A 19471-nucleotide genomic window follows, 5' to 3' on the forward strand; every position below is an offset into this window, starting at 1 on the left:
GGCCCCCTATCAAGAAAGACAGCTAGAGAATTGAAGACTGAGGAATTCCTACAGAGGGAGGGTCTGATCCATTTTGAGGGATGCCCTTGCTGGTGGCGATACTTAGTTGCAAGAAAATCCCTGCCACTGGTTCCACTTAAGTTTTGAAACCTCTTAAAGGGCTGAAAGGGGAAGTTCCGCTTGCTGACAGGAAAACAAACAATCAAGACAAAGAGGGGGTTGGTTGACAAAGCCTGCCCAGAGTCAGATCTGTTTTCTGTCGGTGGGTTTAGGTTTGGCACTAGATGTAACCAAGAAGATTATGTTTTATTTTGAGTTCAATGCTGGTGAGATGTAATATGCAAACATTTTCTAAACTGTGTAACCTTAATTTGTTGATAAGAAGAGGATGTACTATTTGTGTTAGAATAGGAAGCCGTTCTGAATTTGAATACTCTGTGCCATCCTATGTCACCTACAGAAAAAGCACATTTTTAAGAAAATCCTTTCATTAAAATAAGAAATAGAAAGCAAAGAACTGGGTGTTCTCTTGTCATCGCTCCTATAGCACTGTGTCTATCCCTCTATTTTCATTTAATGAAGAGGTTTAAAACTGTTTACTTATAAATGCTTTTCTCTAGATTATGAACTCTTTGAGGGATCTTGTTCATCTTTGTAATATCAGTGCCTAACGATGTCTGACCTACTTAGAAAATGTTCAATTTAAAAAAAAATTGGGAGTGTTTATTCACCTTATTTAAAATGTATTGGGACTTCCCTGGTGATCCAGTGGTTAAGACTTCGCCTTCCAATGCAGAGGGTGCAGGTTCAATCCCTGGTCGGGGAGCTAAGATCCCACATGCCTCATGGCCAAAAAACCAAAACATAAAGCAGAAGCAATATTGTAACAAATTCAACAAAGACTTTAAAAAAACAATGGTCCACATAAAAAAAAATGTTAAATAAAAATAAAATGTGTAAACCCACTCCAACTTGGTCTTTTGCCTCCACCTCTGACAAAACTACTTATCAGGTTCTCCAGTGACCTCTGTGATACCAAGTCCAGTGACCAATACTTTACCTATCGGTAGCATTTATTACCATCCGCTATTTCCTCCTCCTGAACATTTCTTTACTTGGCTTCTGGGACAACACATACCTTTGTTTTTCTTCCTTCCTCAACTACCAGAGTGACTCAGGGCTCAGTTCTAGGATCCTCTTTCCATCACCACTCCCTAGATGATCTCATCTAGCATCCTACAATGAGACATCCACATTTATATCTATACCTTGGGACCTCCACCTTGAACACCATCTCATTTAGCCAGTAACTTTTACTTTGTAACTTAATTGGCATCTCAGTTTAATCTATCCAACTTCAAATCCTGATTCTTCTCCCTTAAAGCTGTTTCTCCGCAAGTGTTTCCCATTTTAATAAATGGCAGCTCCATCCTTCCAGGTGGTGCTCAGGCCCCAAATCTTGGAGTCATCCTTTACTCCTTGACCTCTAGACCACATGTTTAATTTAATAGAAAATTCTGTTGTCTCTATCTTCAACATATATTCAGAAGTTGACCACTTTTTATCACTTTCATTACTACTGTCTAAACCAGTGTGACTTCTCATTTGGATTATTGAAAAGACTTGCTAAATGATTTCCCAGCTTCCCCACTTGGCTTCCTGTAATCTATTCTTTGTACAGTGGCAAGCATGATTCTGTTAATGATGTCCAGATCATGTCATTTTTCTGACTGAGCTCTCCCATGTTTCCTGTGTCATACTAGAAGTCAACATGCTTAAAATTGCTCCTAAAAGGCTCTGTGATCTGAAACTGAACCCTCTCTCTGACTTTATTGCACTCTTTTTTTTACTACACCTTCTCTTGTTCAATAAAGACTGGTCTCACTGCCAAACATGATCTTTGCTTCTGCCTGGGATGCTCTCCAGCCCCAAAGAGCCTCATGGCTTCTTCCTTAGTTCCCTCTGATCTTTACTCAAATGTCACTTTATCAGTGAGGACTTCCTTGAAAGTCCTGCAGAAAAAGATAGCAATCACTCCTTCTTCTTTCTTGCTCTCCCTATCTCTACTTTATTATTCTCAGTATAGTACTTATCACATGCTATAAATTTTACATGTTTCATTCTTATTATCTGTATTCCTCTGCTAAAGTATAAGCTCCATGGGAGGAAGAATTTTCTTTTTGGCTGTTTTCTTCATTGTTGTCTCTTCAGCACATAGACTAGAAGAATGTTTGACACATAGCAGGCATTTGATGAATGATGATTAAATGACTGAGTTTATTTAGGGTTTGGAGCATTTTATTTATTTAAATTACTGAAAAACTTTGTTTTGTCTGTCAATATACTATGTAGTTCTAGCCTATAGAATTGTCAAGTCCACCATTTAATGAGAAAAAGGACAATTAATATCATTAATTGAGATGCCAGAAACCCAGGAGTGATGGAGAAAATGCGAGTCAGGATTTAGACAACTCTTTCTCCTTAAAATGAGGCAAAGCCTAGCATAACAAGCTTAAGGAGATCCAGGAGGCTGACACTGACTCTCTGGACACAGCTTCCAGGGAGTACAATATTCCAAGTTTTAATTCCCAGAGTTGTTGATACTGGCAGTTGATGTGGGGAGGCAGAGAGAACACTGCAGAGGTGAATCAAGAGAGGGACTCTATGTTGGGAGGGAGGATAGAATTTAGCGTACTGTAATGTTTTAACATTACCAGTGACCCATAGGACCACAAGGGGTATGGATGTTTCTTGCGAATGGAGATTGGCAAGAGCAAAGCACAGTACTATGTGTTGAGCTTTAGAGTGCTGTTCTAAAGAACCAAGAAGGGAAACAGGTAAGAACAAAGGAGAGAAGGCTTAGTCCTATCCTTTTCTGGAGTCTGGGACCCTTCAGAGGATGTAATGACCAGAGTGGGGTGGATGTGCAAAAACTCTGTGGATATGAGGGTCATCATTTGTACTCTAGAATTTAGGACATACTGGTAAAGAAGAGATTCGGGAGACAAAATATAGAAGTCCTGATATCCAGTCAAGGCCACTAGCCCTGGGTCAGGAAACAATGCTTTATTCCAAGTCTAACCAGATGAAAGTGGGGGGTTGGGGTAGGGCATAAACCAGGCAAATATGACCTGTTGCTCTTGCAGTTAACTTAGTAGTGTCAAAATACTTAACAAGCATTTCTTTTATACCAGACACCATATATGCATTTTGATTTAATATTTCATTTAATATTTACAATGCTATTAACAGTTAACAGAAGAGAAAACTAAGTGTTAATGGTCACAAGGTTTGGAAGTGCACAGGATTGAAATTTGAACCCAGAGTGGTTAAATTACAAAGTTCATACTCCTTTCACTATTTCAAGGTGGTTCTCAACCCTAGATGTCCATTAGAATCTCCTTAATAAAAATAACATATCTAGACAGCACCCCCAGATATCCTGATGTAATATGTCTGATATGGGGTCCAGGTAAGGGCATATTTTCTTCTTTTGGTAATCTTCCCCAGGTGATTCAAAGGTTTAGCTGGGATTGAGAACAACTGCTATACAATAATGGCCCTGCAGTCTATTGTGTGTAGAGGGGAGTAGTTCAGGGTAATTTAGTGTACTGAAATGTTTTTAAGGTATGGTCCAGGATCAACAGCATCAGTTTCATCTGAGAACTTGTTAGAAATGCAAAAACCTTGAATTAGAAACTCTAGGGGTGGGGCTCATCAATTTACATTTTAACAAGCCTTCTAAAGCACACTAAAATTTGAGAACCCTTGGCATAGGTACTGCAGGCCTTGGATTTGAGCTCAAGAAGACCGAAGTTGTAACTGACTTTCAACATTTAACAGCTATGCACCCTAAATCAAGTACCTTAATGTCTCTAGGTCTCAATTTCCCCAGATATAAAAAATGATAATGCTATTTACTGCTCTGACAAGTAATGGGAAACTTTATATAAACCACCTGGCCCAGACCAAATGTTCAATAAATAGTAACTTATACTAAGAGATAAGTATTTCAGAAAGAGTAATGAGTCAGAAACTGAGCCTGTAAGTGAAAACCTAAATAAGCCCATCTTATTTAGGAAGACAGTTATGAGAGTATAAAGTAGATACTGAAGAGTTGCATGATTGTATTATGTCTTAGAAGATTCTCAGCAGCTAATATTGAAAAATGGACAAAAATATCTGGCCTCCTGAACCCTTAAATAGTTGTCTTTCTGAACAGAATTGGAAATACCTCTTATGCATGCTATTGGATATGTAGTGGTTATATAATGATTACTAACATTTTCTACTTTTTCATTTGGTTGCATAAATGTATTGCTGACTTGCTTTTAGTTTCATCTGTTTAAATATTCTTTGAATGTTTAGATAATAGATTTGTTCATGCAAAGTACTGATGATAAATGGGTTAGATTTGGACCTTGGACTTAAGTACACATCCTTTTTGAGCCAAACTTCATTTCCTTCCTATTTATTCTGCCTTAGAGATCCAGAGTCTAAAAGCAAGTGCTTGTGACCAGCAGAAAGAAGGCATGTGCTGAGAGAATGAAAGGATTCCTGAGATCTTAAATTAGATCCACCTGTTTATTCCTGGAATTTTTTATTTTCTAGTTGAGTGACAAAAAACCTGGTGTGTGTGTGTATGTGTGTGTGTGTGTAAGATATCCTTAAAAGGTTACTGCAGATTATCTACCCTAACTTACTTAGAATAATTATGTGTTTTATATATAGTAATTGTAAAACAATGATACCAGTAAATGGCCCTATTGGATTTAGCATTACCACTGAAATTGTCATAAGTTTGAGGAAGGTGAGCTATTGTAGAAGGGAATTAAACATGGGCTTTTTCCCTTGTTCCAGAAGATACTGCAAGTAGATTAAATAAAGTCCTGGAGATGTTTGAAAACTTTTGAGAAAGAATGAGAACTAAAACTTACTTGAAGGTGGATAGGTAGAAAGAAAAACAATTAGACAAGAGGGAACTTTTGATTTGAGAAGATTTTCTTGGATATATGAGTGCAGGAGACATTTCAAATTCACACTTACACATACACATGAAGAAGGTCCTAAAAAACATGTCACAGTACTTGAGAGAAAAAACCAAAAACAATTTAACTGTTGATGTAAAAGTTCAGTCTTTGGTTTAACAGTTCCCATGTATGTAGGATCAAATGACTGCTCTCTCTGAGTGGTTTATGTTTAAATATGACTTTAGCAAGTGTTCTGGTGGGATGTGTAATTTTAACTATAGAGTCTAGAATATGGTCATGATATTTATGTTGAAAAAGTAACAATCATTGGATCAAAAGATATACTGTTGTATAGAAATTTTTGAATTGGGATTCTGTATCAATCCCATTAAAATTCTTTTGTTTACTTATTTTTGAAATGGAAAGATAACATGGACAGGTATGCATCTGGATGACCAAAAAGGGGAAGAATCTCAATTTATGCATGTAAGCAGTTTTCAATAATACATTACTGTGAAATTTATAATATCATGGATTCAAAATCAGTACTCTGAGGCAGGTAACCTTCATGTAAGTGCTTGTACCTTTCTTCTGAAAAATACTGATCACTAATTTTCTCTTTTATATTTGTTAAAACGAAATACTTATAACTTACTTCTACTATGGTTAACCTTAACTTGTCAATAGATTACTCAAGATTTGTGAAACTATTTACTCTACTAATTAAAAAGTGAGGTTACCGTAGTAACTAGTATATCCTGAATAATCTGCTTATATAACCTCTAAGATTCAGAGTGTTTTTCATCTGAATTCTTCTATGAGCTACACTGATTTCAGACACTCTCTTGCACTTTGGACTATAAAGAAAAATGCTTTCTTTACTGATTATACATGTTTGAGTATTTTTAGACAATTTGTTTATAATATAGACCAAGTGCCTCTGATGTTTGGGACATTTTAAAGGTGGAAATAATTTAAAAGCACTTTTCAAAAAAACTTTGGAAATAACAAAGAAGGAGTGAAGGAGTATTTGTTTAAGTAACAGTGGACTTAGAGTTTTAATTTCAGAAAATGCCTTAAAGTTAAAAGGGTCAGTCATTTGATGAATATGTTATTCTGAGGAATTCTACAAGAGAGATCACATCTCGTTACTGGCGACTATCTTATAAACTCAGAACATGTAATGAAAAGGAACTTTTGCTTAGTCCCTCATAAAGTTTGCTACAAATAATACATATGATTTTTTGCATTGACTGAGTGGACTTGGAGTTATGGAAATTTAACTCACTCTTCATATGGCTTGTTTTCTTGCTGTTGAGTCTTTCTATATGCCACTGCCTCTGCCTGGAATGACTTCATCATTTCTGCACACCTCCATCTCTACCTTGCCCCTAATATTTCTTGGCTCACTTTATTTGTTCTTTAGATCTTAGCTGAGATGTCATATTCTCTGGGAATATTACTCTGACTCCCCAAGACTACGATAAAGCTCCTCCGACATGTTCACATAACACTTGTTGAAGATAGTTTTATGCCTAATTGTAATGGTTGGTTCACTCGTCTGTCATCCACTTGCTGAAGTGTCCTGGAGGGAAGGACCAAGGTCTTGTTATGTGCTGTGGGCTCAAAGACCCACTTAGTACCTGGCTTATGATAGGTTTTTCCAAAAACCTAAAAAATAGTTACATGAAGTAACTATTAGTTTTCTAGGGCTGCTATGACAAAATACCGTAAGAAAAAATGACTTAAAACAACAGAAATGTATTTTCTCTAGTTCTGGAGGCCTGAGTCAGAAAACAAGATGTTGGCAAAGTTGATTCCTACTAAAGGTTCTGAGGGTGAATCTTTTCCATTCTTTACTCCTAGCATTTGGCAGTTACCAGCAGGCATCGGCATCCCTTAGTTTATAGACACCTCACTCCAATCTCTGCCTCTGTCTTCACATGGCATTCTCCTCTGTGTATGTGTCAATGTCTCTTCTCCTCTTCTCATAAGGACACCAGTAATTTGGCTTAGGGCCCACTGTAATTCAGTATGACAGTATCTTAACTTGATTCATTTCGAATATATTTCCAAATCTATTTCTGTGACCTATGGTTACAACCATAGGTACCAGGACTTAGAACCTCAACTTATCTTTTAGGGGACACAATTCAGCTGCAACAGTAACCATCTAGTACATTTTTACTTTCGGGTTGATATAAAATGCAGTCTTAATCATGGTCAGGCCAGTCACTAAGCTGCTAGTTAATTATTTAGTCACTTTACTTAACATGCACAGAACAGAACATACTTGGTCTGATTAGTTTATTGGTCTCAATATACAGACTTGATAATTTCTTAGAGAATTTTATTTATTGATAATACTCCCTTTGATTCAGTTGCCAAATAAATGAATTAGTTTACTGAAACAATTCTAGAAAGGATAAATTCATATGCAGTGACTTCAGAAAGAATTAGGCCCAAATAACTGTGGTGTATTCAGGGCTGTTTATTCTTAAGTGTAATGCAAAATCTTTTATTTCTAATCTGGGTCATTTTTATTTTATATCCACTGCAAGGAAAAGGGAGAAGAGGCAATAGGAAAAGTTATTTCTTGGCACATAGCAATTAGTTGATTAACATGCAAATTTTATTCAGAGTAATATAAAATATGCATCTATTATTTTTGGTTCATCAAATTGGGTTATTTTTAATTTTAATAAGATGCAACAATAATTATACAATTTAAAATATATAATTTAATACTGAACTAGTTTCTCAGTGGTGATGATTGCCAGGTTGCATATGAGGTTCCAGGGAGATGCTCAGCTACCAGGTCCAACAGACAGCAGGCAAAGGATGGCACCTGGAAACCAGCCCATACTGGCAAGGACTAGAGAGGACTGCAGAATTCTAGAGAGAGGAAAGCAAAGACCCAAACTAGCACTAGGGAAAAGAGGGATTTTGGCTTGTGGTTATGCATGTGTGTGTTATGTGCTTGTGTGCATGTTGTATATGGTCTTGGATTAAGGGGTTAATGTGTTTTGGGATCTAACTGGAAGTGGATGTGGGTGGCTGGGAATGTGTATACATGCTGCTGGGTCTGTGCATTGGTATATAAATGAATGTTGCTGTGACTGGTAGATGTTTTATAACTTCCAAAAGACAATTCTCCTAGATTCTCTAAATTAATAGGACTTGACTGTTTCAGAATTTAAGAAATTCTCATAGGGGTTTTCTTATTTTTATTATTCTGGTAAGCCAGCAGGGGGAAGTCACACATTACTTTTTGGTGGGCTTTAGGAACATTTCTTCAGACTTTTTCTTAAAAAGGTCTATCTTCTTGCTAAAAAAATTAAATAATTTAAGATGTGCTTATAGTTATGATTCTTGTAAGCACACTAGTATCAATTCTTAAAGAGCAGCCTTAAGTTTCTTAATAAGAAACTTTAAGTTTCTTTTTTTTTTTTGCTTTGTTGTTGATGATATTTATAGTGCTTCCAAATTACTAGTTCTATTTGTGACATAAGAAATGTAATTAATGAATTTAAATGACAGTGCAAAAGTAAAGGAAAATCTATTGGCTAGTTTTTAGTGCTAAAAGTAAATTATTTTGATATTTGCTATTGTATTCTTCATCTACTTTTTTTTCAGTTTAAAAATGTCTGTGGAAGAAGGGAAACATTTTAAATTTCAAGATACAGACAAGAATAGCTCTTTGTCAACACAGAACATAATATAGGGACTCTATAGCTATTGTTTCTGAGAATATAAGAGCTGATTGCATCATATTGTGTGTATTTTGTAGGAGAAACACTGTAATACTTACATGGCTAGTAATGGCATGATCAAGTCAATATATTGTGTACTTTTGAGTGACACAGAAGGATAACATCATTATTCTTTGTAGTTTAGTCTCTGTACTAAGTTAATCATGTTCACTGTTCCATCATCAATTGCATTCACTCATTTTGTAAAATGTGAGCATCTGCATTTAATGTTATTGTATTGTTTCTGTTTACTACAGCTGGTTGCAATAGACTCAGATGACAATTTTGCAGCTACAAAAAGGTCACAAAAAATAAACATTCAAAATAGAAACATCTTACTTCGCAACAAGTATACAATCCGAGTGAGATATCTAAAGTTATGAAAATTGAAGTGAGTTTATCACATTATATGTAAATTCATCTATTTATAAGTTACTGTACATTTTAAAAAGTAAATGGCCAGGTAACATTTATCTTTGAAATCATAAATTCTCAATCATTATTATTCTTCCATATTGCTAATTATAAATGTTTAAAGAAATTATATAGAGAAATAATAGAAAATAATGATCACATATTTAACAAATATGAAAAAATACAAGATAACTATGAAATAAGATTCAGACCAATAAATAGAACAGAAAGTATTAAAAAAAACTATATAATTTGTATATTTTGAAAACTTTTAATTATTCTACACACACACACACACACACACACACACATACCTGCTTAGGCGCAGAGGAAAAAAATTGCAGTGGGAGAGCAAGCAGAATGAAATGGTGACAATATAGCTATACTTCCAAATCTCTATCTGTCATCACCAGGACTTCTTTAAAAGTGTTAAAGCAAGGGTGTATCTAGTAACTAGCTCTCAGAAGAATATTCTTTTTTTTTTTTAAGTTTTTTTTTTTTGATGTGGACCATTTTTTTAAAGTCTTTATTGAATTTGTTACAATATTGCTTCTGTTTTATGTTTTGGTTTTTTGGTCGCAAGGTATGAGGGATCTTGGCTCCCTGACCAGGGATCTAATCTGCACCTGCTGCGTTGGAAGGCAAAGTCTTAACCACTGGACTTCCAGGGAAGTCACTCAGAAGAATATTCTTAAGTGCTATTGAATTGAAATCACACATGGCTTATGGAATAGGAATAAAATGATTATTTTCTTTCATTGATACAGATAATCTGAGTTATGAGTCTTTCCTCTCACTACTGGGGTTACAATTTTAGCCATTCTATTCTGGAAGGAGTGGGTTTCTTCCTAAAGGTCTATGAATTTTAAAGCTGTGAGAACACAGCAGTTAGATGTTAAGTCTAGTGCAAACCAGATCTAGATTAGTTTTGTTCATGGACCAAAAATAATAAAAAAGTATCAAGAATCTTTAGATAGTGGCAAAAAGATATACAGAATAAATGGTAATCTTAAGATAGTGGTAAAAAATATAGAGAATAATGTTAATCTTAAGAAGCAAACAAGCCATGTAAGTATACTGACAAATTTGAGGCAGAACAATTAGAGGCAAATTAGTCTACTAGTTAGACTCTATGTTCTTTAACAGTAAGGTTTATGACTATCACATCCATTTCCTCACCTGTGTTCCAAGAATAACTGCCATATAATAGGTACTAAATAAATGTTTTTACAATAAACAGGCTTTCTTCAATTTATGTAACTTTTTAATTTAAATGTAATCATAGAAAATCATCCCATTTTTATCTCTGCTGATTGGAGATCAGAATTGATATTACAATTAACATGATATGATACATGGTATACTCAAATACATGGATAATATATTACCCAAGACTCATTTCTATTTCCTATCATTTGATGTTGTTATTTGTAATATCTTTGTGTTAACATGCTTCATGGTAATTTAGGAGCAGTTACGTAGTCTTACAAAAAAAAGAATGCTAGGGCTCTTGGCATAAAATATTCACTTGCATTTAATATTACAGAAATTTACATGTTGGGACTAAGTGGCCTGAAGTTCAAGTATGTAAGATAAAGTGGAAATAATGCAACCTACTGCAATCATATTGTGCCAATATTCAGGCAGGACACAGAGGAAAGATACAACAGGTTTTGAAACCAATCAAATTAATCATAGCCTAAGCTGGGAAATAGAGAGGCAAAGATTGCTGCTCATCAGGTCATGCTGCGATGATGAAGGAAAGAGATCTGATCAGTTGATTATGGAGCTATAGATACAGAATTGTGGAAACACTTCCCAAGTTACTAACTTCTGGTAACGTGTGGATATATCTGCAGTTTTGAAGTGTAAGTTGACTCTCTCTTGTAACTCATGGAATGTTTTAAGGTGAGGGCCCCAAATACAACCAAAACTGTGCAAGTCTCAGATCAAGCAACAATCTATGATACACAGAAAATAATACAGGAGAAGGAGCTAATAGTGTGAAATAGAAAAACAGAATATCAGAGTAGAAGATCTTAAAGTATATGAGTCAGGAACCTATAAATACAATTGTAGGCTTCTGACTTTCATTTTAGCTTCATGCTGACCACTTAAAAACTTTTTTGGGTCCAATATTTATCCAGCTCTACTTCAGAAAAATAATTTGAGTGTCTGGAATGCTTGCTGAGGAGAGACGAAGAAGATGAATAAAACCAACACTGTTTTCCTGTCAACTCCTGTTTTCTCCTTGAGTTCAGTGGTGCCATCTAAAGAAATCTCTGAATGACATGATGTGTTTGTTGATAATAAGTATTTACCTGTATGATGAAGTGATGGTAGGTAATACAGGCCTCCAAGAAATTCTGAACCCAGACTTTGTGAAACATATTAATGTTGAATTGTTGGGACACATCAAAACAGAATATCTCTTTGAAATGAAGGCAAATTTGATTAAAATATCTGATCTAACATTCTCTTGTGTGACTTTGGATGCACCGCTTATCTTTTTTCCTCAGTTTCCTCACCTGTGAAAAGGAAATGTTAACATCTTCTTCATATGGTCGCTGTAAAGGTAATGAAGTGATATATGTGAACTGCTTACTGGAACACCTGACAGGTAGAAGATGCTTAATTGGCTAACAGCTATTTCTATGGTCTACAAGATTCTCTTCACTAACTACTTAAAATCTTCATCATTTGGAAGTGGATGATGTCTTCAAACTTAGGTGATATCAAATACATTTTCACACTTTCTGTCCTAAGAATATGATAGAAAATAAGTTACTGCTAAGGAAATATTGGTAGTTCACAAAGTTTTCAAGTCTTCAAAGTCTGAGTATTTTGGGGCACCAAATTATATAAGCCAATACAAGTACTTGTTCTGTATTTTAATGAGTGAAACTGATATCATAACTTTTTAATGTAATGTATTTTCATGCTCCTGTCACAGTGAAAACCAAGTGTTCAAAGAAATATGTTTTAAAAGAAATGGATATGTGAAAGCTTTTGTCCCCACTCTCTTCTAGCCATGACAGACAAAGTGAGGGATGAAAGAAGAGCTCATTATTTTAAAGAAATGACACCTTCAATTAAAATGGCAGTGTTCTCTTCCTTCTTAGAAGTTCCTTTTACAGTAAAAGCTAAACACCTGTTATGGGTTGAATTTTGTCCTCCCAAAATTTATGTGTTGAAATCCTAACTCCCAGTACCACAGAATGTGACCTTATTTAGAAACATGGTAATTGCAGATATAATTAGTTAGTATGAAGTCATGCTGAGTTGAATGGGTCCTAATCCAATATGACTGATGTCCTTATAAAAAGGGGAAATTTGGACACAGACATGCACACACGGAATACACTATACGAATATGCAGGCAGAGATTGGGGTGATGCTTCTAAAAACCAAGGAATGCCAAAGATTGCTAAAAACCACCAGAAGCTAAGAGAGACATATAGAACAGATTCTTCCTCATAGCCCTCAGAAGGAACCAACCCTGCTGACACCTTGACCTCAGATTTTTAGCCTCTAGAACTATGAGACAATAAATTCCATTGTTTTAGCCGCCTGGTTTGTGGTACTTTGTTAAGGTAGCTCCAACTAACTTATACAACACCATACTATTTATGGAAATGTGAGTTCTGGGGAATTGTGTATAAATCTGTATTAGGCTTCTATTGCTTAGGAATAAATTGCCACAATTTAGCACCTTAAAACTGCACAAATTTGTTATCTGATAGTGTATGTGAGTCAAGGGTGTAGGCACAGGTGGACTGGAGCCTCTGCATATGTTCTCACAAGGATGCAATCAAGGTATTAGCCAGACTATATTCTCATCTAAAGGCTTGAGTAGGGAGGAATCTAATGCCAAGCTCATTGAAGTCGTTTGCAGAAATTAATTTTTTCCATGTGCTTGTATGACTGAAGTCCCCCCCCCCTTTTTTTTTTTTTTTTTGGCTAGTTGTTGGGCGTGAGCTGTTCTCAGTTCCTAGAGTCTATCTTCTTCTCCCTGTTAGGTGCTCTCCTCCACAATCAGTTCACCACAGGATTGTTTGTTATTTTTCAAGTCTTGCAGGAGAATCTCGTTCAGGTCAGTCTACTAAGAAAGAGTCTTATATAGTGTAAGGTAATCATGGGAGTAACATTCCATCACCTTTGCCAAACTCTATTGGTTAGAAACATTCACAGTTTTGACCTACACTCAAGGCGAGTTAATTGCACAAGGACGGAACTAACTGGGGGTCATCCTAGGGTGAGTTGACCACAATACTGAAAAATATCTTTTTTTAGTAATGAGAAAGCATGATCAGCATTGATATGCACACACACACACACACACACACACACACACACACACATTTAACTAGGGAAGCAGATCAACTGTTCAATTATAAAATAATTATAGCATTACAGAGCCTGAAACTCTGTAATAATCAAGTTCTGAAGACAGAGATATAAAGTTATATTTACCTGGAGAAGATTACTAGTGCAAACACTGCCATTCTTCAAAAGTCCTTCAGTTAAAAAATTTTTTTCAAACTATGATTGAATTTATTACCATCTCTTATACACAAAAAAGATACATTTAAACACTCTATAGTACACCTGAATTAAAGTGAAATGTTTATAATTACATGGGAAAGAAAAAATAAAATACTTCTGAATTATAAGAATGAAAAGAAAGACATAATTGACCAGAATTATTAATATGCTTTTAATTAACTAGTTCTTTCAGCGAGAGATATAACTAAATATGGCTAAGAAAATGTCAAAGGTACTAATATTATAGATGAATTTGGGGAATTTTAACTAAATACAATTGAGAAATTTTTTCAAAGTCCTAGATTTATTTATTCTGAAAAATATTAGATACTAGATAAAATATTAATATTAGATCAGTTATAGACTACAAGTTAAATTGCATTCCAATTAATACTATATTTTTCTAGGTACACATTCAATAGATAAAAGGGAAAATATTTCAAAATTTAACTCCAAGTTATATGTGATCTGAGTCTTTGATAAGGTGATGGGCTATGTTCTCCCACTTTTGTATATTTAAATTTGCAAAGCTCTTTTGAAGTTATATACTGATTATTTTTATTATTAGATTAAATAGATATTCTGCAGAGTTAAAATTAAAACATACATATCATATAAGAAGGTCAGTCAGCAAGAATTGCTTTCTAAATTGTATGTCCCCAGACAGCCATCAGGCAGCCAGCAGAAAAATGCATTTTGAAGCCATGGAGTCTTCAGTTTTTATCTCTGACATTACATTGAGATTCGACAGATGGAAGCCCAGCAGCAGACATGCAAAGTGGATGCCAAATGAGGCACATATACATAGCAGAGTGGTGCCCTACCCAGGTGGCCATCCTCTCCTTTCCAGAACCTTTAACATGGCTCACTCCAAACTTGACTAGGCCGTAGTGATATTGACACATTCTTCAGTCATTGGTGAATGTCAGTGGGCTCTTGGCTCTCTGAATAAGGAACTTTAGCACGCTCTCTGCTCTGTACATATGTCCAAGTTGGCAACCAGTTGGCATGGTTGCTGATGTGTCTCTATCTGTCAGATCTCCTCATCACCTTTGGGATGGAGATAGACGATACGAGTATGTCAGCGAGAATGTTACCATTGGCTGTGGAAAGATGTCCAGGGAAATAAAAACTAGGAGATATTTTAGAAGAGACCTGGCAAATTATCTTTATCATCTAAACCAAGTATCTACTTATCTTTTGGAATACAGAGACAATCCAATTAAAATAGGAAAAATTTTAGGACAATTTTAGCCCAGACTTCATACAGTCTTCAACAGTTAATGAATAAAACACACTTTGTGCAATTGAGCCAGAGTATAGCTCAAGCTTATGGAGGACTTGAATTTTTTTTTTTTAACACAATATCAGACAGGGTATTTAAAAAAAAAACTCAATAGCCAATATTTTTAATGGATTAAAATTACAATAATAGATTATTATATGAAACAGAATCATGTGGATGTTCTAAATATTTTCAGACATTTTTAGAATGATGGATATATTTCTATACTCACATGCACATAAGTCTACACTTCCCATTTTTCCTACCCAGTGCTCAGCTAATGGAAGACACCTAAGACACCTAAATCATTTTGCTTTAAATTTATCAGGTAACCTTGGCATAATTGCTTGAACTGGTTCCATTTAAAATTAACTTCTCCATCATCCTTTCATTTCAGTGATGTTATCTTTAATTACTACACTAATTCATCCCATCCATTCATACCAACAAATATTTACTGAACTCATTATCACCTGTCCAACCCTTTAAGCTGTTCCTCTGACTAAGTTCCCTAGTTAATTTCATAAAATCACTAGCCACTCACTTGCTCATTCACTTGAGACAAATACTTGAGGATCATTCTTGATTTTTCCCTTTCACTGACCTCTCACATGCAATCAGTTCTTATTCTTCTTAATTCTGTTTCCTAAATATCACAGATTGTTCATTCTATTTCCAATGCCAGCAGCAGTATTCTTTCCCTATGTATTCAAGTGACCATGAATAGGACTTTATAACCTAGACTTTGGGGAATATACCAGTGTCAACCTGTTTTATGATTGTAAGAATGCATTTTTCACGAAGGAAATAAATATTGTAACTTTCAACTGCCATGGGGAGATTAATTATGGAATAGTAAGAACAGGGACTGGGGCAATTGTCTAAGGAAGTAGTTTTTCCTTTTGCATCAGAGTGGTGGTGGTGGACAATTGCATCTCATTTTTAGCTGTGGAAAAGTTGTCAAAATGTTCTTTCTAAAAGTAAACTTATCTTATTTAAATGACACCCCTGGGTTAGGAATGGAAGTCTTAACCTGGACTTTTCTGTGGTGGTCTTGACAGGATAGCAATAGCAGAAGAAAGCAGCCTGAATCCAGGACAACATCTCTGATATATTGTAGGTCAAGGGGAATTATCTGAGTTCCAATTTGATGGGTGAGAACAACAACAACAACAAAAGAATAATAATCCTTTGGGGATTCTAGGACACAGTAAAGGAAGAGAGAACTTGAAGGAAGACTGTACTTCATATTTACCTAGGCAAGTACTGACTGTGGATCCTGACATCAGTCATCATTGGTTGAGTCCTCTGTAATCATAATATAATTTAGTGGTTGCAAACATGAGATCTGGTGATAGAGTCTGTGGGTTTGAATTAGGATTCTCCTGATCTCTAGCAAATAATTTAACTTCTCTAGGTCTCAGTTTCCTCATATAAAAAAAGAAATAATAATAGTAATAATGAAAATACTCATCTTAAGATGGTGTGTTGAGATTTAATTGAGATAACACACATAAACATTTAGAACAGTATTTGTCATAGAGTAAGTGATAAGTAGATGGAAGAGATATGTTAGCTATGGCTATAATTCAAACAAAATGACTGAAAGTGCAACTTATACTGACTTAACTTCCTCACTCTACCTGCCTCCAGATTGCCCTCTGTGACCCATCCTCCAGCATTGCTAACAGAATTGCCAGAATGTGCTATTTAAAACTAGAATTGATCATGTCATTCCCCAAGTTAGCTTTCTTCAGGTACTTTTCATAGCTTTTGGGTAGGACCAAAATTTCTCACCATGGAATGTAAAGAGGGTGACCATATGATTTATCATCTAAGCTTAAGAGTGAAAGCTTGCACTATTAATAATTACTCTAGGGCAACAGGCATAACTCAGGCAAACAGGGACTTATGGTTACCATGGTTATAAAGTCTTCATGTGGTCTGGTCTCCAGCCTCACCAGTTAATTTCCTAGTTCTGGTCCTGGCTGCAGCCACCCAGATTCACTAGCAGTTCCTAAACTATCATGTTTCTCTGTGCTTTTGAATATGTAGCCTTTACAACTCTCACTCTCTTCTCTCCATTCTTTTACCAAATTTATACCGGTCATTTTAAGCCATTGCTGAGTTCTGGAAATCTCCCTGGATTCATGAATTCTGAGCCATTTGTGTGTCTATGTGTAATATGACACGAGCTTATCTTTATCATTTTAATGATAAAAATAATGATAATAGTTGACAGATATATAATGTCTTTTATTCCAGGCACACTGGTACCAGGATAGGTGCTCTATATATGCTTTCTCTAAACAATCCTGCAAAGTATACACATATTTTCTGAAGCGTTATGATAAAGAAACTAGAGTCCAGGGAAGTTAAGTGACTCGCTGGGGTCCACATAGCTTATAAGTGGCAGAGGCAATGTTTAAGTTCAGATTGATCTGTATTTAAGCCCATCTTTTCACCAAATTGTCCTCTCATCAAAACAACTATTGCAAAGAATTGTAATGAACATATGTGTTATCTCCCCACCTACGTTATAGATTTCTTGAAGGGTAATAAGATTCCTTATTCATTTTTTTTCTTTTAAATTTCCTATTCCTTGTCCAACGTTTGGCACATGGTAAGCACATAACAAATGTTTGATAGATGAGTAGATCACTAAGTCTTGACCATTTCAATGACTTAGTTAACAATAACCAGTTCCTTTCAGTTCAAAGACATCCTTCCCAAGTTTTCTGCCTTCAGACACATTCCTTCACCATGGGGCTCTGGTTCTCATATCTTGGTCAACCACCTAACAAGGTCCTGTGAGCCTAAAACCAGCACTGGATTAAAACATTTGCAAAAAATCAAGGCAAACTTATACATATGTCAAGGCACAAAGACTTCTTAGGAGGTTGCTGGGTCAGGAAAACAAAACATTTACTACATAATACACAAGGAATTTTTTGTAAAGATTGCTTCCATTGTTTTGTGTCGGAATTAACCAGAAATATCTTTTTTCAACAACTTGCTGAGATCATTAAGGAGACACAATTGTGATAAGAATAGGATGAGGAAGAAAAAAAGGTAATTTTGGAGCATAAGGTTACTGTGGAGGAGGCCAGGTCTTAATGGGATTTTAAAGCAGGGGACTTTGGATAGCTAGATGACAGTATGGCAAGATTGACAGTGTGGTGGCACGGGGAGCCTGGTGATTTGGGGAAGGGAGTATCCGCCCATGAAAGAGAGACAGTGGCACAGAAAAGAGTTTAGTAAGTAGCACCACAGGTAACCCTCACTGTTCAGTTTTGTTTTGGACTAGCCCTTGCCTCCTGTGAAAACCCAGGTGCAAAATGAATCTGCCATTTGACTCATATTCTTGTCAACTTCAGGGTGACTGCTGCAGACGCAGATGGGACATCTCACACATGTGAGTCCTTGCACGATAGAAAGAAAATTCTGCGAGGGTACTTTATGACATGAGCAGCTGTGCATGCACACAGCTTGGAAGGGCCTGTGTGAATCAGTCACCTTCAATGTTTTGGGCTTAAAATGTTAAATCTTACTATTGATATATCTCAACATAACACAGAAATTCTCTCAGTTTTTATTTCTACTTTGGTTTTAGCTATATAAAGACATTCAAAAATGAATGAGATAACAGTTCAACATTGAGAACATCCCAGTTTGGATGGCTCAGAGGTGGCCTCCATAAATTAGGGCTCAAATAGAGTCCTGAAAACTGAATTCTATTCTCAACTCTGCCATTATTGGCCATGTGACCATGAGTAAATCTCTTGGCCTTCTTGTGTCTCTAGTTCCTTATGTTTTAACTGAGGACATTGTGCTCAATTAGAATAATTCCTAAGGTACTTTGCAGCTTTATAAATTTTGCATTTTACTTAACAGAATTAGAAATGCTAAAGGAACGTGGAATTTTGAAGTCAGCCAAATCTGTGTTAAAATCATCAAACCACCACTGAGTGACCTTGAGAAAGTAATGTAGCCTTTCTACAGCTCATTTTTCATCTGTAAAATGGGAATAATATTGCTGACCTTGCAGTGGCCACCAAATGAAATCAAATGTAAAGCTGGCAGCATAAAGCTGGTGTATAGAAGATACTGATAAATGGGGGTTATTATCAAGATATTTTTATAGGCAGAGGGAAATCTCATTTCCTATGAGAGTTACGCCAAATGGGACACTCAAGTTATTGTTTGCATTCCTCACCCGTGAAGGTGTCCATGAATTGAAATTAGCACTGCGTGTGAGCCTCATGGGATTCAAGTGTTGCTAAGGCAACCACTAATTTCCAAATCAGGGTAAATAGTTTCACAGCATATACAGTTTCCTTTAACAAATTGGATTCTAGTGAAGGGCACACCTTTCCTTCCCTTGCTGCTCTGTCCCGAAGTCCAGGCTGTGCACCTGCAGCTCTGCAAGCCAGTGGCCGCTTTCATTTTCTGCCAACGACACTCTGAAGGTAACAGCCAGTAACGGAGATTGCTGAGGTCTGTCA

General features: G+C 35.9%; 1 long non-coding RNA gene across 5 annotated transcripts in view; it reads left to right on the forward strand.

Moving 5' to 3' along the window:
- LOC309628913 overlaps positions 1 to 19471 on the forward strand; it is a 242844-nt gene that overhangs the window by 112364 nt on the left and 111009 nt on the right. For 2 of the 5 annotated variants that reach the window (XR_014244775.1, XR_014244776.1), the window contains one exon: positions 8607 to 9345. The exons of the other annotated variants lie outside the window; for them this stretch is intronic. This is a non-coding gene — a long non-coding RNA (uncharacterized lncRNA). Of the gene's footprint in view, positions 1 to 8606; positions 9346 to 19471 lie in introns of those variants that run through there. 5 annotated transcript variants of the gene reach the window in all.

The sequence above is a fragment of the Balaenoptera borealis genome (genome assembly GCF_965194805.1).
Source record: "Balaenoptera borealis genome assembly, chromosome: 5".
NCBI lineage: Eukaryota > Metazoa > Chordata > Mammalia > Artiodactyla > Balaenopteridae > Balaenoptera > Balaenoptera borealis.